The sequence below is a fragment of the Pongo abelii genome, chromosome 4 (assembly GCF_028885655.2).
Source record: "Pongo abelii isolate AG06213 chromosome 4, NHGRI_mPonAbe1-v2.0_pri, whole genome shotgun sequence".
In the NCBI taxonomy this organism is placed as follows: domain Eukaryota; kingdom Metazoa; phylum Chordata; class Mammalia; order Primates; family Hominidae; genus Pongo; species Pongo abelii.
The window spans coordinates 2051196-2076466 of record NC_071989.2 but is presented as its reverse complement, the minus strand read 5'-3'; the positions used below and the strand labels follow the sequence as shown (position 1 = coordinate 2076466).

General features: G+C 40.5%; 1 long non-coding RNA gene across 4 annotated transcripts in view; it reads right to left on the bottom strand.

Annotated features, from left to right (window-relative positions):
• Positions 1-5591: 5591 nt before the first annotated feature.
• Positions 5592-25271, bottom strand: part of LOC134761376 (uncharacterized) — a 41333-nt gene continuing 21653 nt past the window's right edge. The window contains exons 3-5 of one of the 4 annotated variants that reach the window (XR_010139906.1): positions 14467-14701; positions 11088-12305; positions 5592-8741 (exon numbers count right to left, since the gene is read on the bottom strand). This is a non-coding gene — a long non-coding RNA (uncharacterized LOC134761376). Of the gene's footprint in view, positions 12306-14466; positions 14702-25271 lie in introns of all 4 variants that reach the window. The other 3 variants (XR_010139905.1, XR_010139904.1, XR_010139907.1) reach the window with 3 other exon arrangements.

Sequence of the window (25271 nt, the reverse complement as noted above, 5' to 3'; positions counted from 1 at the left end):
ACATCTATCTCTTTATCTATCTATCTACTCATCTACCTATCTTTCTATCCATCTATCCATCTGTCTATCTATCAATCTATCTATTCATCTATCCATCCATCTACCTATTCATCTGATATGGTTCAGCTCTGTGTACTCACCCAAATCTCATCTTGAATTGTAATCCTTATAATCCCCACATGTTGAGGGAGGGACCTGGTGGGAGGTGATTGGATCACGGGTGTGGTTCCCCCATGCTGTTCTCATGATAGTGAACGAGTTCTCATAAGATCTGATGGTTTTATAAGTGTCTGACAGTTCCTCCTTCATGCACTCTCTATCACCTACCACCATGTAATATAGGCCTGCTTCCTCTTCCACCATAATTGTAAGTTTCCTGAGGCTTCCCCAGCCAAGTGGAACTGTGAGTTAATTAAACCTCTTTTCTTTATAAATTACCCAGTCTCAGGTAGTATATTTATAGCAGTGTGAGAAAGGACTAATATACTATCTATCTGTCTATATATCTATCTATCTCTACAACTATTTATTCATCTATCCATCTATCTATCCATCTACCAGTCTATCTACATATCCATCTATCTATATACATCTATCTATTCATCTATGCATCTATCTACCTATCCATCTATCCATTCATCTATCCATCCATCTATCCATCTATCTATTCATCTACCTATTCGTCTATCTACCCATATATACATCTATCTATCCCTCTATATATCTGCCTATCTATCTATTCATCTATCCATCTGTCTACCTATCCATCTGTCCTTCTATTCATCTATCCATCCATCTATCCATCCATCTATCCATCTATCTATTCATCTATCTATCCATATATACATCTATCTATCCCTCCATAGATCCATCTATCTATTCATCTATCCATCTGTCTACCTAGCCATCTGTCCTTCTATTCATCTATCCATCCATCTATCCATCTATCTATTCATCTATCTATCCATATATACATCTATCCCTTTATATATCTGTGTATCTACCTATTCATCTATCCATCTGTCTACCTCTCCATCTGTCCTTCTATTCATCTATCCATCCATCTATCCGTCTATCTATTCATCTATCTATCCATATATACATCTATCCCTCTATATATCCATGTATCTATCTATTCATCTATCCATCCATCTACCTATCCATCTGTCCTTCTATTCATCCATCCATCTATCCATCTATCTATTCATCTGTCTATCCATATATACAACTATCTATCCATCTATATATCTGCCTCTCTATTTATTCATCTATCCATCTGTCTACCTCTCCATCTGTCCTTCTATTCGTCTATCCATCCACCTCCCCTGCACCTGCACTTTGGGCTACTATTGTCATACATTGCACTATTACTGATTTTACAGAATTCCATTTGCTTTCATGGTTGCTCTGGCAATTTAATACACTTTTTAACTTTTAGTAGGTCTACTTTTTATGTAAAGTATTGAAATCTTACAGCTTTAAGGTCTATATTTCTTCCCTGCCCTTATGTTATTATTGTCATACATAATACAACTACACACATTATAAACCCATGACACAATGTTACCTTTTTCAAAACAGTTTATAGCTTCTGTGAAATCAAGGTGAAGAAAGGCAAAAAAGAAAAATAGTATTTTGAATTTATTCAGATATTTACCATTTCTGATACTTTGTTTGTCCCTTATGTTCTGAGCTTCCTTCTGGTGTCACTATTATTCTTCCCCAGGAACTATCATCAACATTTCTTGTAGTGATGAGTTCTTTTAGTTATCTTATATCTTAAAATGTCTTTATTTTACCTCCATTCTTAAATGACAGTTTCACTGGATATAGTATTTGGAGTTGACGTTCATTTTCTTCCAGCACTTTAACGATGTTGGTCCACTTTCTTTTGGCCTCCATGGTTGCTAATAAGAGGCAGCTTTTGACTGATTTTTATTCTTGTCCTAAGCCGTATTTTCCTCTTCTCATGCATGCCTGGAAGTGGCTTTGTTTGTTTGTTTGCTGGATGTTGAAAACTTAATTTTATGTTGTTGGATGCCAGATTTTATTAGATTCTTATAAAGAATATTGTGGGTTTTTTTCCTATTTGTACTTAGGTATTTTTGAAATTCTTTTGATCTTTTGAGGATTTGAAGCTTTGTTAGGGAAAGTCAGAGTGCTACACAGTCTAGAGCTCACTTACCTCCACTTCTGAACCAACCAACGCATCTTCAGACTCTATCAGATGCCGTATGTATTATGGGTTTCTCCCACATTGGCTTGTTGGAATTCAAACTATTCTCAGCTCTGTGTAAACTTGGAGAAAATTTTCAGCCTACTGCTATCAGATGGTTCTTTCCATTTGTAGTAAATTTTTGTTTTTTCTTTCTTGAGAACAGAGATGTTTTCCTTATCCCTGGTGTTTTTCAGTTGCATTTCTATATCTTGTTGAGGATTTCTTTTTAATTCCTCTGCTTGGGGTTTACTGGGCTTCATGAACTTGAGATTCGGTGTCTACTGTCAGTTGCTGACAGTTCGGAGCCTACCTTTCTAATGCTACCTCCTCACCATACCCTTACCTCTCTGCCCTTTCTTTGAACACTCTTGTGTATTTTCTGTATTTTTGTAACTCTGTTGTGCATCCTGAGTCAGTCCTTAAAATCTGCCTTCCATGTTTTATATAGAGTAACTTAACTCCAATTCAGCCTCAAAGGTCTAGGTGACCCATCCACTGTGCTTATTTCAATTATTACGTTTTTCATTTCTAGACATTCTATTTGGTTCTTTGTCAATTCCACATGTCAATCTTGGTAGTCTCTGTTACCTTCATCATTCATGCATTTCCTCTTCTGATTTTTAAATACATTACATGTGTTTATGTTCCGTTTCAGGAGATGCCAATGTCTGGAGTGTGTGTGGTTCTGATTTTGTAGCTGTTTCTGTGCATCCTGGGTTGTGGCAGCTTATTTCCTCATTTGTCCTATGAAGGCTTGTTCTGACCTCATGTTTTATGGAATTTCATCAGTGAGAAGTCTTTGAGGTCATTGTCCTTATGTAAAGTATATTCCTCCAGAAAAGACCTGAATTGGTTTCTGCTCGAGTGTAACAATATGAATAGGAATGTGCCCCCTCATTCTCTCCATTGGAGTCAAAATTAAGACAGGTTCTATTCCAGATCTGCGTTTTCCAGACCTGCCACTAAGGACGCGATTCCTCAAAGCCCGGGCTCTGTGGCACCCCTGGTGTGACCTCCCTCTCACCCTACCCAGGCCCTGCCTCCTGTCCCACCCAAATGAGACCCTTTACACTCAGGCTGTAACCGCCAGACGCCAGTGAACACCCTCAAGGCGGTGGCTTACCCCACGGACCCAGGGCAGGGGACCTAGGGCCGCTATAGGCAGCTGAGTGGGTTACTCGCAGTGCCTGCAGCGGGGAGCTGTGAACACACCCTGTGATGTAAGCAGTTCCTTCCTCGGTTGAGCAGGAAGAGCCATAGAGCCAGAGCTTCAGCATCATGCCTTCCTGCAGCCCAGTCACACTTTCGCTGAGCCCAGCATTTTCAGAGGCCCTGGGTGAGAGGGACTTCTCTGAACATATAATCAGAAAGAGTGCTGGCAAGGTGAATTCCACAGCCTTGTTTTCCCCCAAATACCCTGACTCCCAGTCAGCATTGCTCATCTCTGCCACTGCCTCACTATGCCCACACCTGGCCTGCAATTTATTTCTATTTACCAACCAAAGGCAATATCTGTTCCATTTTGTAAGCTAAAAAAGAGTGTAAAATCTTCATGGAAATGGATTTAAAATTGCCTCAATCATTTACTTAAGATGAATTAAAAATTCAGAATTATGACAAGTAATACTTGTATAAGTTACCCATATAATTACTGTATTTCAATAAGAAACTACCAGAAAAAGCTAAATGTATGACATAAATATAAGACAAAATATTGCATATAATTTGGAATAAGATCAACAAAGAAAAACCTATCACTTTTAAGCAAAACTTATCAGCGGTCTGGCTTAAATTTGGGTTGAATTCAGGGTAAGCCCAGTCAGATGAGCCATCTGGATGAGAAGCTTTCAGTTTGTGTTTCTTATGATAGCTCCCTGAGGAAGAAAATTTCTTGCCATTTCACATCTAATATAAGTCCATTGTTGGTGAAAAGATGACTAAATTGGTTTGTCATTTTGTAATAAAATATCTCATGACTTGTTTATCTGATCAATGAAGAGTGCATTCTCAAGCTGTTCGGTGTTAATGGGCCCGTTGCCCTAAAATGGTGAATTATTGACTCTCGGGGAGACATGGGGGTTTGAAAACTCAGATCAGATTTCCTGCTTGAAATTGACAGATTGCAGTTAAATTGTTAGAATCAAGAATGCATGCCCTTTGCCTCTCACACTGTGGAGATGCCTAAAATGTAAAACCATTGCTAACAACATTATGAAACTAGCTTTTTAAAAAAATTACATCTTGATACAAAATTGCAGATTCAAATGTGAAAAAGTTATGCACATAAACACAGAAATATTTTGGTGCAATTTGAAAGGTCCAATTTCTGTGCTCCAGTAATGTATTTATCTTAGTTGGTTTGAGCTGGGTTTTGAAATGTTATGCACGCGTTCATTCACCATTCAAGTATCCATTTACTTATTTATCTGCTCGCCAGGTTTTAACTGTGGTCTGACCACGTGCCAGGGACTGTACTAGCAATGAGGGCACTGCATTGTACAGAGATGTGGTGCCTGGTCTCAAGGGTCTCATGGTGGTCCTAGGGAGATGGCAAGCAGATGTGCCACAGATTTGAGCCACATCCTATTGATCAAGAGCCTGGCTTTGGAGTCAGGTGAGCGCAGGTGCAGGGAAGCCTGCATCCCAGCCCTGCTTGGCAGCCTGGGAAGATTGCTCACCTCTCTAAAACTCAGTTTTCCTATCTGTGAAATAGGGTTCATAACAATATTGGCTTACAAGGTTGTATTATGAGGAACCAGCAAGATGACCTACCTAGAATGCTTGCTACCCACCTGAGAGATGGAAGCCCTCATGGATGGACATTCACTAACACTACGTTCCAAAACACATGTGCCTCAGAAAACACAGCGAGGTGACTCAGCAGTTGCCAAGTGTTCCACTTCCCAGCCACTGTATCAGAGCACCAGCTGCAGGCCCTTACAGCCTCCCCTGTAGGCTGCACAGAGAAAAGCTCAGGCCGGCCGGACCCCGGCATCTATGGGCTGCTCCCGCCTCACCCATAAGGGCCACAGCATCAAGATCCACTTTGCAGGACTCTGGGTGGAGATGGTGGGTTTATTAAAATGCAGAGACCACTCCCTTCTCTCTGAAAACTACCAAGATAATCAGGAAAAAAAGATAGTGATACCTTTCATAAAATTAGAAAAACCTCTCACCACTGCAATCCCCAGAAGGACTGTGAAGCAGGCTGGAACTTGGCCCACATGTTGCCCTGAGGTCTTCAGGGGAGTGACACAGCTCAGGCCCCAGCTTCTACAGCTGCAGGAGAGCAGGGGGGTGGCGGGAGGGGGCAGCTCCCTTCCCTTACGCTCACCTCTGCAGGGTCTGATTTGTTTCACTGCAGTGCTCCTCACCTGCAAGCTGCCACACAGGTGGCACCGCGGCCTCTGCTTCAGGACACCCGCTTCCCTGGCCTCCTGCTGCCTGGCCACCCTCCACCATCACAGCCTCCGTTCCTGGAAAACTCTGCTGCCCTGATTTCCTGGGGAACGTTCTCCCTGAACTGGAGCTTCCGCTTGTCTTGGCCTATTGAGTGGAATCATGAAGTTGCAGTGATGTCAGACGAACAAGCCCAGGGGTCTGGAATGCACCACGATGTCTGTCATTAATAAGGCCACAAGGCTCTCTGGAAAGTCACTGAGTAGATCCAAGCTGCTCCCAACACATAAATAAAGGAGGTATATGAGGAGAAGGAAGTGTTAATTAGCTTTACCATAGTAATCATGTCACTATGTCAGTGTACATGAGAACAACACATTGTGCACCTTAAATATATACAATTTTTATTTAAAATGTAAAATAATGTTAGGCAATCAATGAAAAGGATAGTAAAAACCCAGTCTAACGGTCTTTTATCCAATCTAATGGTAGTAATTGGGTACAATTATTAGTATACTAAGTAAACTGGTCTCTCAAAACTTTTAAGAGTAGTAAGGTTTGGTGCAGAGAGATAGAGACACCTGAGCGCTTCCAGCAGGCAGGTTCTGGAGAAGTCACTCGGGAGCGGCCTGTGCCATAGGCTTTGCATCCCCGCAAGGCTCACAGTGGTGCTTTCACACACAGTCGTATTCCATCCAAACCTGTGCCCTCCAGCTCGGAGCCACCTGTCCAGCGTAGCTGTTGGACACTTGAAGCCTGCTTAGTCTGGCCAGGCACAGAGGCTCAGCCCTGTAATCCCAGCACTGTGAAAGGCCAAGGTGGGTGGATCACTTGAGGTCAGGAGTTTGAGACCAGCCTGGCCAACATGGCTAAACCTCGTCTTTACCAAAAATATAAAAATTAGCCAGGCATGGTGGCACATGTCTGTAATCTTAGCTACTCAGGAGGCTGAGGTTGCAGTGAGCTGAGATCACGTCACTGCACTGCAGCCTGGGCAACAGAGAGAGACTCTGTCTAAAAAAATAAATCAATAAAATAAAGGTGTAAAATATACAGCCAATTGCAAAAAAAAAAAAAAAAAGTAAAATGTACATTCGGAAATGATATTTTTAATATACTGGGTTAAATAAAATATATCATTTTTAAAAAAATGAACCACAAACTCAAGTGTTTTAGGGACCAGGCAAGGAGGAAGAAGAGAGACATCCCATGTAAGGGAGAGGTGGACAGGCACCTGGGGAGGGAAGAACCCCGTCTGAAACTGTTGCATCCAATCTCCGCCTGGGTGGACAGATCGCAGCTGCCACTGAACAGCTGCGTGTCCAGCCATGAGCCCACAGACCCTGTGCTGAGGCCCCCAGCAACATCCTTCTATCCAAATCAAAGTCCTGTTTTCAGAAGGAGTGCTGGCTTTGGAGTAAAGAGAATCTGGGCTCAACTCCAGGTGAAGTGAATTATTTCAGTGTGGGAGCCTCAGTTTCCCCAATGTAAAATGGGCCCAGTAATACCATCCACCACCTCCCAGAGTGACTGCAAGCTTTAGGACAGAAACTTGTGTCAGTATGTATCAAGTTCACATTATAAACTTGACTCCTAGGAAGCACTAACTAGTGGTTGCGCAGTGATGTGGTCTAGATATTTTACCAGTCATGCATGTTCATGCTTGAAAATACTTCCAAGTAACTTGCGTCTGCTTCACAGGTGAGGAGACAGAGGCTCAGAGCCCCTGAGGGACAGTGTCAGCAGTCCTCTCTGAATCACTGGCTCCTCCATTCACAAAACACTTATCATTGTGATCTTGGAGAGTAAATTTAGAATTTAACCCATGTTTCAAAATAACCGCATAAAGTTCCTACTAGGTATTAATACTAGGTATTAATTTTTTTTTTTTTTTTGCTATGGTAAAGCATAGAGAATAGAATGCTTGCCATTGTAGCCATTTTTCAGTGGATGATACAGTAGCATTAAATCTATTCACAATTTGTGTAGCTATCATCACTGTTATCCCCAAAACCTTTTCACCATCCCCAACATAAGTTCAGCACCTCCAACAACACCCCCTCCATCCCATTCCCCAGCCTTGAATGTCTCCGCTCTACCTTCTATCTATGAAATTGCCTATTCTAAGTATTCCGTGCCCATGGAGACATGTCATATCTGTCCTTCTGTGTCTGGCTTACTGCGCTTCATGTGTTTTGCAGGTCCATCCTGGTTGCAGCATGTATGAAAACTCCGTCCCTTGTTGAGGCTGAAAGCATTCCCTTGTATGGACAGACCACGTTGGGTTTACCCATTCACCTCTCAATGGGCATGGTTGCTTCTGCCTTTTGGTTATTGTGAATAATGCTGCTATGACTTTGCTGTACAATTACCTGTTCCAGCCTCTGCCCACAATTCTTCCCAACATATATGCCTAGGAGTGGAGTTTCTGTGTGATATGGTAGTTCTACATTTAACTTTGTAAGGAGCCACCAAACTTTTCCATGCCAACTACTGGGTAATAGTTTTTACTGGAACTTACAATTTGTTTTGGGGGGTTTGGGCCCTTACCTCACCATCCGCTAAAATATATTACTGTGAAATGCACTAAAGTTCTAGAAAACAACAACAACAACAACTTAAGACCATTTCAAAATAAAATATAACATACGTCATAAATGCCCTGGCCAAGAATTATGTATGGGAAGTTCTAGAGGAAAACCAACAACTTATGATCATAGTAAAATAAAACACAATGTAAACCATAAATTCCCTGGCCAACAATTACATGTATAAGAAGTTCTAGAGGAAAACCAACAACTTAAGATCATAGCAAAATAAAATACAACATAAATCATGAATGGACCGGCCAACCCTACATGTACAGGAAGTTCTAGAGGATAACCAAAAACTTAAGACCGTTGTAAAATAAAATACAATATAAATCATAAATGTCCCAGCCAACAACTGCATGTATGCAAAGTTCTAGAGTATAACCAACAACTTAAGACCGTAGGAAAATAAAATATAACATAAATCATAAATGCCCTGGCCAACAATTACATGTATAGGAAGTAGATGACTTTAAAATTACTATACATTAACCAGTGTTTTTACTGTGGTTTCTTCTGCTTCCAGCTTAGCCCTAAGAAAGGGAAAAGAAAAGAGAAAAGCATAAATAAAACAAAAAAGTTGTAGCCCCTTTTTATTTCTTTGTCTCCACTAGAGACTAAGTACTTACTCCTGGTCTACCCCATCAGTTACTTCCAGAGACGTTCACTGAGTTCCACTCACTGCCAGGAACTTCGCTGAGTCCCAGGAGGGGTCACATACACTCAGCCCTATTTTTATAAATACTTTTTACAATGGAAGAGGACCTGAAGGATAGAACTTTTTTCTCCTTTGTTTTCAAGTTAAAACCCAGAGTCCTTTAGTGATCATCTTACCCAGGAAATAGGAGTAGTTGGCAGAACAAGAGAACTGAGGCCTCACCCCCGACCCCCACCATCCCCCAGCTTTGTGACTTGGGCCCTTCAGCTTTATTTCTCTGATCTCGATTTGACTTTCTATGCAGGAGGAGTAGAGCATGGACCCTGTCCGCCTGTCACTGGGCTGGGCCTGGAGACCCCAGCTGAGCAGAACAAGAAAACCAAGTGCAAGGAGACTTGTGATGGGGTCATGAGGACACACCCAGGTGTGCCGAGGTCTCAGGGACATACCCAGGTGTGTTGGGGTTTGAGGGACACACCTAGGTATGTCAGGGTCTCAAGGATATACCCAGGTGTGTTGGGGTCTCAGGGATATATCCAGGTGTGTTGGGGTCTCAGGGACATACCTAGGTATGTCGGGGTCTCAAGGATATACCCAGGTGTGTCGGGGTCTCAGGGATATAACCATGTGTGTTGGGGTCTCAGGGACATAACTGGGTATGTCAGGGTCTCAGGGATATATCCAGGTGTGTCGGGGTCTCAGGGATATACCCATGTGTGTTGGGGTCTCAGGGACATCCCTGGGTATGTCGGTATGTCGGGGTCTCAGGGATATATCCAGGTATGTCAGAGTCTCAGGGATTTACCCATGTGTGTTGGGGTCTCAGGGACACACCTAGGTATGTTGGGGTCTCAGGGATATTTCCAGGTGTGTTGGGATCTCGGGGTCACACCCAGGTGTGTTGGGGTCTTGGGGTCACATCCAGGTGTGTTAGGGTCTTGGGGTCACATCCAGGTGTGTTAGGGTCTTGGGGTCACATCCAGGTGTGGGGCTGCAGAAGGAGTTGGCCAACCCCCTGGGAGAGCTTATCCGTCCTGGATATCAGAAGTGGACTAGGCACTGCCCGGTGAGGGAGAGAATGATGTGGTGATGGGGTTTTCTTCTGATGAGAAACCTTCAACCTTGACCTTAAACTGGCCTGGGTGTGAACTTCCCACACTCACACCAGGTTGAGCCAGACCGTGGAGCTGACACAGGGGTCTGTCTCTACTGATGTGGAGAAAGGATGTGGGAGTCTCACAGCTGCCACCCCAGTACGGAAATTTGAGATGCAGCTTTTCTAAGTGTGAATTTAGGACACATTAGTGATATTAAGCAGTTAGAGGGATGGGTGTCCATCGAGGCCCACCCAAGGAAGCAGTGCTCAGCACTGCTCCAGTCGCTCAGTGAGCACCGCAGCAGAAGCTGGGTTTTTAAAATAAATGAATACTATACAAGGTCAATCTTGAAGACTCTGCTTTTAAAAAGGAAGTACTTGTGGAAATTGCTGGAAATGATGCAGGCCTGTGGAGAGCAGAACTCAGGGAGGCCTCAGGGGTGTGAGGTCCTCATGGGTCCTCCTCTGTGGCAGCTGAGCCCTGAGGTCTGAAGACCAGCTCAAGGCCTGGTCCCTTCACCTGGCACCAGGGGCCGATCGTGGGCCAAAAAGGGCGTCATCCCCAGTGAGCGGCCATCAGATCTCTCTCCTTAAATGCCCGTCTCCCATCTGGACTGCTTAGGCTCTCTAAGAATCCTAAGCCTTTCTGCGTTCACCTGCAAACAGGAAGTCCTAGGTCTTCATAATAAATAGCCCATAAGATCCAGAACTTGGGTCATGGTTAAACCTCAGTGAAGATGAGCAAGTTTATAGAAAAAGGGAATATGGATGAAAGAGAGCAAGACTGCAAGGAAGAAAGACAAATGTGGGGGCTGGGGGAAGAGAGAGAGAAAGAGGGAGAATAAGAGGAGAGAGAGAGAAAGGGAAAGAGAGAGAGAAAGAGAAAGAAGGAATGAGAGAAAGAGAGAGAAAGAGAGAGAAAAAGAATGAGAGAGAAAGTGAGAGAGGAGAGCACTCTGTTCCCACACTCAGGTCCCTTCAGGAATGAACACAGGAACCTAGGCTGGACATGAGGTCACTGTGCCTCATTTATCGCCTGCCTCTAGGAACTGCCACCCTTAGGTCATCTGGGAGATGAGCATGGGGTTTGTGATTTCATGAGGGAAGGAGAGGAAAGCAACCCACCTCAGCTCAGCAAAATCCTCATTCCAGCTCTCTGGATATCCTCGCACTCTGGATCCCCAGAGTGGCAGAAGTCACAGATCACCCAGAGCAGGGGGACCTGCATTTTTCTAGCAAATTTGCTATTCCTGCCAGGTGAGCAGGTGCCTTTTCTGGCAGATCAATGGCAGCCTCGTGGCTTTCCAGCACCCATCGCCCCCTCAGCCCACCCCATTTTATCACAGGAAGAGCAAATCACATTTTGGGAGATGCTTGGTACCACAGAGGGCATCTCCTTAGACACAGGTGCTAGGACAGTGCACAGGGTCGCCTGCGGCAGAGCCCACCATGGACCCCCTCCTCTTCCTGGCCCCACAACACCTCATCACGGGTCCTGAGGTCCTGGGAGATGCAGACCCTGGCTTTCCAGCCACGGCAGCACTCAGTCACTGTAGACGTGGTCGCCAGGGGACGAGGTCACAGACATTCTTTTGGTGTCGTCCGCTGGAGATACGATCACATGCTCAACCCTGAAGCAAGAGAAACAAACTGAGAACAGAAATGGAGGCGGGAATGGGGAGAGCCGCTACGATCCATCAGCTCACCTGTGGAGAGAGAACCAAGGAAAAACAGTATTGATTTTTTTACAAGCCAGTGCACAGATTTGTCAGACAAAAGAATAGAGATGTCAACCCCTGGACCCGCTCTCCAGCACGGCAGGGCCTCAGGCGGCCGGAGCCAAGGTGGCACTCCCTGACCCCCGCACTGGCTGCAGAGGGGATGGGCAGTTGGATGAAAGAAGGCAACGCCAGCCCTCGCACGGATATGCGTGTCAGTAACTCCCACCTGAGCAGAGCTCAGAGATGCTTCCAGCACAGCCCAAGAGAGGTGGCTCCCTGGTCTCAGCATCTGCCGAGGTCACCTGTCTCCGCTGGGGGCTGTGGGAGGCGCTTCTGCACGGGGTCACAGGAAGGTTTTGGATGTTTACCTGAAAGGTGGTTCTGTTAGAAAACTCCAAAACCAACGGACATTTTAGATTTCAAAGAGAATCCAGTACAACATATTTTCATCTCCTAACCCAACAAAAGGGAATCTGAGCTGATTATTAGAAGTTTACTCTTTTACCTGGCAGGCGGCAAAGAGCATAGACATCCCCAGGTCTCCAGATGCGCAGGTGGAGGAATTGGTCCACTAACACACCCTCGGAACAAACACCTGAACACACAGGAAAACTCGGTGTATCTGGAGAAGGAATGTGTTCGTTAATTGCATTTTTGAATATCTAGCTAAGCACAACATTCCTTTACAGTCCACCTGTCCTTTAAAATTCTTTCTAAAATAAATCTGACAATTTTCCGGATCTACTATGCTGAATAATTTGACGACATTAGTCATTTGGGGAAATCGTGGCTGTCAGAGGCCATTCAGAAAATAATATTATGAGGATGAAGGACCCCAGGTAGCGAGCCCCATAGAAGAGTTGGAACTGCTTCATTTTTGTGTTTACTCCTTTATTCAGGCTTGATAGGTTTCTCTGAGTTTTACCTTCCTCTTTCTAAGAAGGAAACTGCTGCGTCATGTAATTTAAAGTTCCCATTGGTCATTTCTAATGAAGAAAAGGTTATGAATGTCGAGTAGTAGTTGCGTGCCATGTAAACTAGTTCAACCATTGTGGAAGTCAGTGTGGTGATTCCTCAGGGATCTAGAGCTAGAAATACCATTTGACCCAGCCATCCCATTACTGGGTATATACCCAAAGGACTATAAATCATGCTGCTATAAAGACACATGCACACGTATGTTTATTGCGGCACTATTCACGATAGCAAAGACTTGGAACCAACCTAAATGTCCAACAACGATAGACTGGATTAAGAAAATGTGGCATATATATACCATGGAATACTATGCAGCCATAAAAAAGGATGAGTTCATGTCCTTTGTAGGGACATGGATGAAGCTGGAAACCATCATTCTCAGCAAACTATCCAAGGACAAAAAATCAAACACCGCATGTTCTCACTCATAGGTGGGAATTGAATAATGAGAACACATGGACACAGGAAGGGGAACATCACACTCCAGGGACTGTTGTGGGGTGGGGGGAGGGGGGAGGGATAGCATTAGGAGATATACCTAATGCTAAATGACAAGTTAATGGGTGCAGCACACCAACATGGCACATGTATACATATGTAACAAACCTGTACATTGTGCACATGTACCCTAGAACTTAAAGTATAATAATAATAAAATTTTAAAAAAAAATGAGTGGTCAACATTCTAACTTCTAAAATAATAGTTTCTGACAATACGATTGCTACATTTTTTAAAATTATCATAGCTAGGTCATCATATTTGGCATATACTCAAGTATGTACATTTCTTAATGTACATTTCTTAAATATGCATGTGTCTCCTGTGACATTAAGAGAAATGTCTCTTCTTAGATGCAATATCTCAAACATTAGAAATTGCGGTCGCCTAAATTGCATTCACAGAGCTCCCTCGGCAGGATTCCTGAGTGGGAGCCTGGGCAATCCCCCACCACGGTTTCTGGAAGACTCATGAACGCATCCACCAATGGGTGGGGAAATGAGGTCAGCATCCTGTGGTTTAAGGATCCTAGGATCAATGACTGGGAGTTACAGGTTTGGGCATCACTCAGCATAAGTGGCTGTGAAACCCTAGGGCAGATTCCTCTCTGAAAGCCCATCTGCTCCGACATGAAGTGTAGAAACTTGGGGTGAGTTGGGACACAGCTGGCTGCCCTGCCCAGCCTTGAGCTTTGGTTTTGCAGAAAGCTGGGTCCCAGCTAGTGGAGCGGGCTGGACTGTGGCCAGGGCAAGGGCCCAGCCCGGCTCCCTGCCCACCGTCTGGTGACTGGGCCACGGCGCTGGGACTCTAGCGCTCCTAGTTCACAAGCCACCACCTCTGATGGGGAAACCAGACAGATGTGGCCAGAACTGGAGCACACCATGTCCTTTCCCAGCCAGGGGATGCCAGTGTTCCTGTGGCCGGGGCCAGGGCTGGCTGCCTCCTCCCCGATCCTGTCTCCTCTGGTGATAAGTTGTGTTCTCTTGGCAGTGGAACTCCCTAGAGAGTGGAAACCGTCATGCGCTGACAACAGAAACGAAGTACAGTGTTCTCATGCAGCCAATATTTTATGGCCAAGGCACAGTAAGGAATAATCTGAGTTAAAATAAAGCAAGGAATTGGATACGTCAAAGAGTTTAGTGTTATCAGCCATTAAGGCAGCAGTGAGGCTACAGCACAGCAGCGGCCAGGATAGACACCCCTCCGTGCAGGCGTGTGCCTGTGAGCACCCACACGTGCGTGGGGCACACCAGCTTCGGCGTCACACACCCCTAGACGTCCACTCTTGGTGAATCCTCACACAGACCTTTCCTCCCGGGATTAGGGCTTCCTTTCGGTTTTGTGTATCATGTGACACCCTCTGTCAAGCGTGAGTGGCTTCCCACCATCTGAAAAGGTGCAAACTCACAGCCCATGTCAACAACGCCCCATGCCAGGACGCTCTTCCATGTGAAAGCTGGCTGAAGTCCTCGGTCTTCCCACGTCAACGACGCCCCATGCCAGGATGCTCTCTCATGTGAAAGCTGGCTGAAGTCCTCAGTCTGCAAGGTCACGAAGGAAAATTCTAGTGACTAATTCCCACCAAGTCATCATTTAAGAATTGTTTTGAAGTTCTGCTGGAACACAGTGTGCATGGGTTTATATTACATTTTTGTTAGCTTTGTAAGTGGTGTATGAATTATGCTTGTTTTTATAAATGGTTGCTCTGGAGTTGACAATACACAGCATTAACTTATCAAGAATACCCAAGAATAACAAATAATATGGCATCACTTCCCATGTAATTTAATAATCTTACAACTGCCTGGTTCCATTTCCCACCTCCCAGCCCTTGTGCTATTGTTAGCAGACATTTTGCTTCTACTTATAAACCCCGAATGTATTATTATTACTGTTTAAAACAATGTTCAATTAAAGAGATTTCAAAATATGGTAAAACACGCTTTGTATTTGCTGATGCATTTTACACCCACTCCTGTTCCTTTGTGTAGACCCTCATTTTTATTTCTTATCATTTCCCTCTGTCTGGAAACCAACTCTAAAATGTCCTTTAGTGCCTCGTGGTGCCGGCTGCTGACAGTGGCATCTCTCTACTTTTGTATGTCTGAGACAGTTTTCACATTGCTTCTATTTTTTAACAGCCTTATTGAGGCTGAATTTATATAACAATTATACAATTGATATACATGTTATACACATTTAAAATTTAAAATTGGATAGATTTTTAAAGATGTAAAAACCCATAGAAAACACTGAATCTATCAAAATCAGGATATTATCCATCTCCTTGGGAATTTGCTTTGTGATGTTTTGAAATTGTTCCTTCTTACTCCTCCCCTCTCCCCCATCCTCCCTAGGCAATCACTGATTAACCTCTGTCTCTAGAGATTCATTTGCATTCTCTGTAATTTTATAAAATAAGATCATAATTATGTGTTATTCTTTGTCTGGCTTTTTGGCTCAGCATAATTATTTTGAGATTTGTCCGTGTTGTATGTCTCAACAGGTTTTTTTTAACCTTTATATCACTAAATATTACTCCATTGAATGGATGTATTTAGTTTTTGTCCATTCACTTGTTGATTAACATTTGGGTCATTTTTGGTTGTTAGCAATTACAGGTAAAGCTTCCGTGGACATTTGTGTTCAAGTCTTTATAAACACATATGTTTTCATTTCTCCTGGGTAAGTACATAGGGATGGAATTGCCATGTCAGATGGTAGTTATGTGTTTAACTTTTGAAAAAAAAACTGTTTGCAGTATATTCATAACTGTGAATATACTTAATGCCACCGAACTATGCACTTAAAAATAGGTTCGATGGTAAATTTTATGTTGTGTGATTTTTACTACAATTTTAAAAATAAAAATAAAGCAAATAGATGACTGAAAAAAATTAATGACAACAACACGTCGCCTCTCTTAGACTAGTCATTGTGCCATAATATCCATTATTTGCATCTATTACTAAGTAGTTAATACTTCTGAAGATCCATAAATGCTCTTAGATAAATAAATTCAGCTATTTCACTTTTTAATCACAGTATGATCAAGCATTTAGATCAATAGTAAAAGCTGTCTTCATTTGACTGATTGTCTCATGTATTAAATAGTAAAAACTGTCTTCATTTGACTGACTGTTTTGTGTATTAAAATACTATTACATATTATACATGTTTTAAAAAGGAAATATACTATATCAGACCTTCAGGGAAATTTGACCTAGTTTACAGGAAACAAAAGATAATATAACTGAAAATTCAACGAAAGTACCCAATACAAGATTTTGACCAACAAGTGTGGAGTATTATATTAAAAGATTCTTCACAATAGGCTGAGGTGGGCTTCGTGCCTCTGGTTTCTGCTGTGGTCTCATCTCAGTCTGCCAGGCACACTGGAAGCCATTTAACACGCGCTAAGATTTGCTTCTCCTTCTCCAGTCCTTTCTGATGTGATGTTATTCACACTTTTCTTTCAAGGACAGAATGCAGCTACTCACTTTAAAAACGTGCTTTGGAGCAGGAACGTCTAGGGACACTGCTGCCTGATGGCCACTTAAGTGCTCAACCAAGCAGCTGTGTGTGGCTTGTGTGGAAGACTGAGAAGCAAGCTGCCAGGTGAGGTCAGTGGGAAAAAGGAAAACTCATGTTAAATACGTGTGAAATGTGTGTAGAAAAGAGAGGCAGAACAAAGGTGCCTTAGAAATTCTATGAAGTCTAACACTTTGTATAACACCCACATATTGAGTATTACACAGTAGTGTTTTGTCATTTATTGTATGATCCAAACTTACTTACCTTTTGTTTGAAAATGTTTATATAATTTTGCAATAAGTCCCTATACCATTAATAGGCTCAAAAAATAATATTCAGAGATTTTAAATAAAAATAGAAAATACACAACTAAAAAAAACATAAAACTTTTCCAAAGTGGTTGTAACATTTAATATTTTAACCAGCGATATGTGAGCATTCCAGTTCCTCTACAGCCTCACCAGCACCTGGCGTCATTAGTCTTTTTAATCTTAGCCATCTAATAACTGTGCAATGATGTCTTATTGGGGTTTTAACTTGCATTTCTGTAAGAGCTAACGGTATTGATCATCTTATCATGGGCTTATTTTCCATTCACACATTTTCTATGGGGAAGTGTCCATTCAAAACAATAGTTCATTTTTAATCAAGCTGTCTCTTTTCATTTTTTAGAGTTTTAACAGTTATCTACATAATCTGGATAAAAGTCCTTTGCCATATAAGATAAGCAAATATTTTCTCCCAGCCAATGGCTAGTCTTTTCATTATGCTAGCCATGTTTTTCAAAGAGCAAGTGTTTTAATTTTCTGAAGTCATATTTATCATATTTGCTTTTATAGACCATGCCTTTGTTATCATATTTAACAAATCATTGGCCAGGTGCGGTGGCTCACGCCTGTAATCCCAGAACTTTGGGAGGCTGAGGCGGGCTGATCATGAGGTCAGGAGATCGCGACCATCCTGGCTAACATGGTGAAACCCTGTCTTTAATAAAAATACAAAAAAATTAGCCAGGCATGGTAGTGGGCGCCTGTAGTCCCAGCTACCCGGGAGGCTGAGGCAGGAGAATGAGGTGAACCCGGGAGGTGGAGCTTGCAGTGAGCCGAGATTGGGTCACTGCACTCCAGCCTGGGCAACAGAGCGAGACTCTGTCTCAAAAAAAAGAAAGAAAGAAAGAAGGAAAGGAAGGAAGGAAGGAAGGAAGGAAGGAAGGAAGGAAGGAGGGAGGGAGGAAGAGAGAGAGAAAGAGAGAAAGAAAGTAAGGAAGAAAGAAAGAAGGAAAGAAAGAAAGAAGGAAAGAAAGAAAGAAGGAAAGAAAGAAAGAAAGAAAGAAAGAAAGAAAGAAAGAAAGAAAGAAAGAAAGAAAGAAAGAAAGAGAAAGAAAGAAAGAAAGAAAGAAAGAAAGAAAGAAAGAAAGAAAGAAAGAAAGAAAGAAAGAAAGAAAGAAAGAGAAAGAAAGAAAGAAAGAAAGAAGACAAGACAAGACAGAAATCGTTGCCTAACTCAAGGTCACAAAGAATTTCTCCTAATTCCTTCTAAAAATGTTATGGTTTTAGCCTTTACATATAAGGCAATAACCTATTTCTGTGAGATGTATGGATCAAAGTTTATTCTTTGCATGTGGCTATTTAATTGTTGTAGCGCCATTTCTTTAAAAGGCTACCTTTTCTCTGCTAAAATGCCTTTGCATTCCTTTTAGAAATCAGTTATCTCTATAGGCTGTTGTCATTTTCTGGACTCTCTATTCCATTCCATTTATCTAGTTGTCTAGCTTGATACCAATATCACACTTTCTTGATTATTGTAGTTTTAAGTCTTAAACTAGTGTTCATCCTTCAGCTTTATTCTCTGTTTTCAAAGTTGTTTCCACAATTAAAAGCCCTTTGCAATTTCAAATTAATTTTAGAATAAGTTCATCAATTTCTACAAAAATAAAAGCTTGCTAGTACTCATTGAGATAACATTGAATATGTAAATTTTGGAAGAAATTAAAACAATACTGAATTTTTAATCCCAAGAACATGATATATCTCCCCATTTGTTTAGATATTTCTTAATTTCTCTTGGTGATGTTTTATGGATTTTAGTACGCAGGACTTGCACATTTTGATCCAATGCTATTGTTAATAGTCATTTTTAATTTTAATTTAAAATAATTCATTGCAAGAATAAAAAAGATTGCTACTTGTATATTTACATTGTATTAAGCAGTCTGCTAAACTCATGAGTTTTTGTAACTTTTGTGTACATTCCATAAGTGTTCTTTTACAGATGATTATTATGTCATCTGAGAAGAAAAACAGTCTTACCTGTTCACTTACAATCTGGATGCCTTACATCTGTTTTTATTTCTTTTTGTGTCATTTGGGGTTTCATTGATTGATTTTTTTTTTATTTACTACATTAGTTATAATGTCCAGTACAATGTCAAGTACAAGTGACAAATAAAACATCCTTGTCTTGGGGGAAAAGAATTTAATGTTTCACTATTAAAGATGTTAATTATATTTTTGCGTTTGGGGTTTTTTAATTCTTAATTTTTTTGTTATATGCCCTTTATCATATTGAGGAAAAGTTCTCTTATTCGTAGTTTGCTAAAACATTTTTTAAATTAGCAAATGAAATTGGTTTTGGTAAAAAAAAAAAAATGGTTTGGAATGTTGAGACAATCATGTTTTTTTTTTTTCCCTAGGGTGTCTGTATAATAACTTGCATCTATTTTTTATGTTAGGCCAAACTTAAATTTCTGGAATAGGCACTACTTTGTTGGGATATATTATCCTTTTTATATATTGCTGGATTCAATTTGCTAAAATAATATTTAGAATTTTTTGCATCTACATTCATGAGAATTGTAGGTCTGTTGTGTTCATTACTTACAATGTCTTTCTCCGGTTTTTGTGTCTGGGTAATGCTGACCTCACAGGACACACTAAAAAAAATGTTCTTTCTGCTTCAGTTTTCTGAAAGAGCTTTTGTAGGGTTAGTATTATTTCCTGTTTAAATATTTAGTAGAATTTGACCTTATTTAAATTCATCTATTATTTTTTCTGTTTTCTATTACTTTGAATTCATTCATCTGTAATCATTATTTCTTTTCTTCTACTTACTGTTGGTTTAACTTCTTCTTCCTCTAGGTTTTTCTTTTCCATAGAGGTTGAGTTGATTGATCTAAGACTATGTTTTTATCATACATTGGCATCTAATGCTATAAATAACCCTCTAACATTGCTTTTGCTTCATGCTACAAATTTTAACATGTTGTGTTTTTACTTCTAATTTCCCTTTTGATTTTTTTGTGCGATTTTCTAAATATGAAGGGGTTTTTCAAGAGTCACTCCTACTGTAGATTTCTAACTTCTTTCCATTGTAGACAGAGAAGATACTTTGTATGACTTGAATCATTTTTAAATTATTGAGACTTGTTTTATGACCCAGAGCATGGTCCACCTTGGTAAATTATTTGTGTGCTATTGTTAGATAGAGTGCTCTATAAATGTAAATTAGGTTATTTAAATGACAGTATCTGTTTTCTTTTACTATCAATCATATAGAGAGAGTCATTGAAACCTTGACTATTTTTGTGGTTTTGTCTATTGATTCTTATAGTTCTATTAGCTCTGCTTCATCTCTTTTGAAGCATTGTTATTATATGTACATGTTTAAGAGTGTTTCATCCGTTGATAAATTGATGCTTCTATCTTTATGAAATAGTAACGTCCTTGGTTCTGAAGTCTATCTGATATACTATAGCCATTATAGCATTGTTAAATTTTTAAACTGTTATTTTGCTGTATCTCTTACACATGTTAAAGGTATAACTTTTAACTTTTAGCTCACTTGTGCCTTTATATTTAAAGTAGTTTCTTGTAGAGAGGATCTATTTGGGTCTTTTTTTTTTTTTTTTTTTTTTTGAGATGGGGGTCTTGCTCTGTTGACCCGGCTGGAGTAGAGTGGCTTGATCTCAGCTTACGCTTACTGCAGCCTCCACCTTCTGGGCTCAAGCAATCCTCTCACCTCAGCCTCCCAAGTAGCTGACACTAGAGGTGTACACCACTAGTCTTAATTTTTTTATTTTTTGTTGAGATGGGTTTTTGCTGTGTTGCACAGGCTGGTCTCAAACTCCTGAGCTCAAATGATCCACCTGCCTCAGCCTCCCAAAATGCTGGAATTACAGGCATGAGCCACCACGCCTGCCTGGTTCTTACTTTTCTTAATCCAATCATTGCATTAAGAAGAATCACTGAATTAAGAAAAATTTGACCAAGAAAACTGGTTGGATTAATCCAATCAAACAATGATGGCATTTTAATTAGAGTATTTAGACCACTTACATTTAATATGATTATTAATATAATTAGTTTCAAATCCATCAACTTGCTGTGAGGGAACTTCAAAATGTTAGTGAAAAAGTAGAATTAAAAGATAAAAGTAAAAATCCAAATGTGTTCATTTCTCAAAATGAACATTAAGTCTAAGACATTTTTGTAAGTGATGACATCAGCTATTTAATTCATTTCTAAAGAACTGAGGGATCTAGGAATTTAGCCATGTCAATGTAGTCTTTGTAACATTGTTAACTGAAGACAAACAGGTGATCTTTAAATGTTTTTAAAATTAGGAAAGAAAAAAAAGGAAAACTCTAAAGGAGGGAAATCAAAGCTGTAAAGCAAATACCTAATGATATTTACCATTAAAACCCTCACAAAATTGCCCTGGTTTTGAGGAAGGATAGGTAATCAAGGAAAGGACCATGTCCTCAGGATGCAGCAACTGTGGTGACCAGTCAACACAATAAACTTCAGCATTTACATTGTGATTTAGCTCATTCAAATAAAGCTATCTTCAGCAGGGAACTTCCTCTCTAGAGAACATGCACACTTTGATTTTACCTGTCCTCAAATTGACCCTTTGCTCATTATAATAGTAAAGAATGGGCCCTGGGGTGGAGATTTAAGATGTTAATGAGGCATGTGATGTATGAACAAACACGGACAGCTACAGCGCATGGGCACCCAGAGGACCACCCAGAACATGCTTGCTGTTAACGCCTCTTCCCACCTCCTTATGAATAATCATGTAAAACTCCCATAAAGGGAATCTCTCTAGTGCCAGTCTTTGCTGTCTCACTCTTAAGAGCCACCCACCCTGAATTCTCTTTCTCTCTCAGGGGGTACTGTCTATTCTGCACTTAACTTTCAAAATATTCCTTCTCATTTGCAATAAATTACTCTATGTTGCACCTCCTTTACTGTGTGTTTCTTGTTTAAATTCTTTTAAACTAAGAAGACAAGAACTGAGGTATTACAACAGCCATTAACAGTTTGATGAGAGGAATGAGCAAGAGCATTGTTGTGGTGAAGAAAGACCGTCTGGTGAAATTGTCCCAGGCGTTTTTCTGCTAAAGCTTTAGCTAACTTTCTCAAAACTCTCACAATAAACAGATGTCCATTCTTTGGCCCTCCAGAAAGTCAGAAAGCAAAATGCCTCAAGCATTCCAAAAAACTGTTGCCATGGCCTGTGCTCTTGACTGGTCCTCTTTTGACTGGACCACTTCCTCCTCTTGGTAGCCATTGCTCTGATTGTGCTTTGTCTTCAGGATGGTACTGGTAAAGCCACAGCTCATCTCCTATTCTAATTCTTCAAAGAAGTGCCTCAGCATCTTGATCTCACTTGTTTGAGATTTCCACTGAAAGTCCTGTTCTTGTCTGCAACTGATCTAGGCACAATAACTTTGGCATCCATTAAGTGGAAAGTTTGCTCACTTTAATTTTTTGGTCAGAATTGTGTAAACCAACCCAACTGAGATGGCGATAGTGTTGGCTATTGTTTGTGTTGTTAATTGTTGGTCTCCTTCAGTTAGGGCAAAAACAAGATAATATTTTTCTGCACAAATTAATGTGGATGGTCTGCCACTGCAGACTTCATCTTCAACATCATCTCATTTCTTCTTAAGATGAATTAATTCATTTGTAAGCAGCCGATTTCTTTGAGGCCTTTTCTGCATAATTTTTTTGTAAAGCACCAATGATTTCACCATTCTCCCACTCAAACTTCACCATAAATTTGATGTTTTCTCTTGGATCAAGAACAGAACTTTAGCAGAAATCATGTTGCTCTGATGGGGGTTCTTTTCAAACTAATCTCTTACCCTTCTTAGTGCCTCAGACTAGATCCTGTTCAGACACATGATAACAAGTTAGTACAAGGTTATTTTGGTGCAAAAAAAAATTTAAATCCATGCATAGTTCTTTGATAGTACATGTTTTTCATGAACATTATAGAGACTCTCTTCATTTTAATTTTTCCTCTATTTCATTTGTTTTGTGTTCTCTTTTGCCTTTTTTGGATTAATTAAATTTTTAATGATTCATTTTTTCCTCCTTGGTTTTCTTATTTATTGCTTTTAATATTTTGTTGCTATTGTCGTCATTTTGGTCATTAGAATTTGTAGTATAGAGTTTATCTTATTCAGTCTACCCTGAAGTTATGTTATGCCACTTAATGTATAATATACAAATCTTATGATAATATCCTTTCACTTCTCACCTTCTAAACTTTGTTCAATTGTTTTTGTACATTTTACTCATATATATAAGAGTAATAAACTTGTCGTTATTTTGGCTTACATAGCCAATCATTCTTTTAAAAGATTTCAATAATAGGAAAAGAGCTTACGTACTTATCCATATAGTTACCATTCCCAGCACACTTCATCCCATCCATGTTGCCATCCAGTATCACTTTCTACTGTCTGAAGAATTACCTTCACATTTTTTGCATTTTAAGTCTGATGGTGGTGAATATTTTCAACTTTTGCATGTCTGAAATTTTATTTCACCTTTGGGTTTTTGTTTGTCTGGTTGTTTTTGTTGATTTTGGGTAGAGATGAAGTCTCTCTCTGTTGCTCATGCTGGTCTCAAACTCCTGAGCTCAAGTGATCCTCTACCTTGGCCTTCCAAAGGTCTGGGATTACAGGTGTGAGCCACCGTGCCCAGCCTCAACTTTGTTTTTGAAAGATATAATTGTTTGATATAGAATTCTAGATCGATTTATTCTTTTTCCAGAACTTCCAATATGTTGTTTCACTATCTTCTCGCTTCCATTGTTTCCAATGAGAAATTTGCAGTCATCCTTATCTTGATTTCTTTCTGCAAAATGTATATTTTTGTTGTTATTGGCTGCTTTTAAAATTTTCTCTTTATCACTACTATTGAGCATTTTGATTTTGATGTGCCTTGTAGTTCTCATGTTTCTTGTGATTGGTGTCTGTTGATCTTTGTAGAACTGTATGTTTATAATTTTCTTTATAAATGGAAAACTTTGGTGGATAATTTCTTAAATACTTTTTCTGGCCCCAGTTCCTTTCTTCTTCATGAATTTCAATTACATGTATATTTGGCTGCTTGAATCTGTTCCAGAATTCACAGGTGCTGTGTTCACTATTGTCTTTTTAATTGACTTTGTTTTAATTCAGCTAGCTTAAATTACTATCTTCAAACTCACTAATCTTTTCTTCTGAAATGTCTAGTCTGTTGTTGATCCCATCTCCATATATTTTTCACCTTAGAAATTGTATCTTTCAAGTCTGGAAGATTTATGTGGGTCTCTCTTCATATCATCTATATTTCCACTTGACTTTTTGAACAAAAGGAATCCAGTTATAACTGCTTGATATCCTCATCTGCTAATTCTAACTGAGTCTGTTCTGTGTTGGTTTCAAATAATTAACACTTTTCCTGAGTTATATTTTTCTGCTTCTTTGCATGCCTGCTCATTTTTTTATTAGATGTCAGATACTGTGAGTTTTAGCTTGTTGGATGCTGAATATTTCTGTATTGCTACTATAAATACTCTTGGACACTGTTGTGAGACCACATTAAATTTATTTAAACGTTGTATCCTTTTGGGTCTTCTTTTAAGATTTGTTAGGCAGGATTGGAGCAGTGCTTAGTCTAACTATTTCCTGCTACAGGTGTGAGTACACCACACTGAGGACCCTACTCAGTGTCCTGTGAAGGTTTTTCTCTCTGGCTGGGGGAACAGGCACTGTGCGAGCTCTAAGAATCGTTCCTCCACCCTCTGGGTGGTTCTTTCCCCAGCTTTCACTCATGTTCTTACAGATTCATTCATCATTATCACCTTCCTACTCAGGGGTGATTCAGTATCTCCTGGATGTTTCCTCTCTTCTCTCTCCCTCTCTCTCTCTTTATGTGTGTACCTCATCTCTGCTACTCTGTCCTCCTATTTCTAGTTGCTAAGCCCTCATCTTCACCTCTGCCAGGGTATCCCTCCCTGCACCACACTGTGGAACACCCTCCAAGGAGCAGCTCAGGCCCCTACAGGGCTCACCACCTTTGTCTCCCATCTGTCGGCATCCATGGTCTTCATTGCTTGATGTTTGTTGAAACTTCTATTTTATATGTTTTGTCTGCTTTTTTTTTTCTAAAGTGTAAGAAAAAGTCCAGTCCATGTTATTTCTGTTTGTCAGGAAGTTAAAATCTCCTTCATTTTTAAAAAAACAAATATTTTCTCTGAGGACAAATTCAGACAGAAAACATTATGAAGATAGTGTAG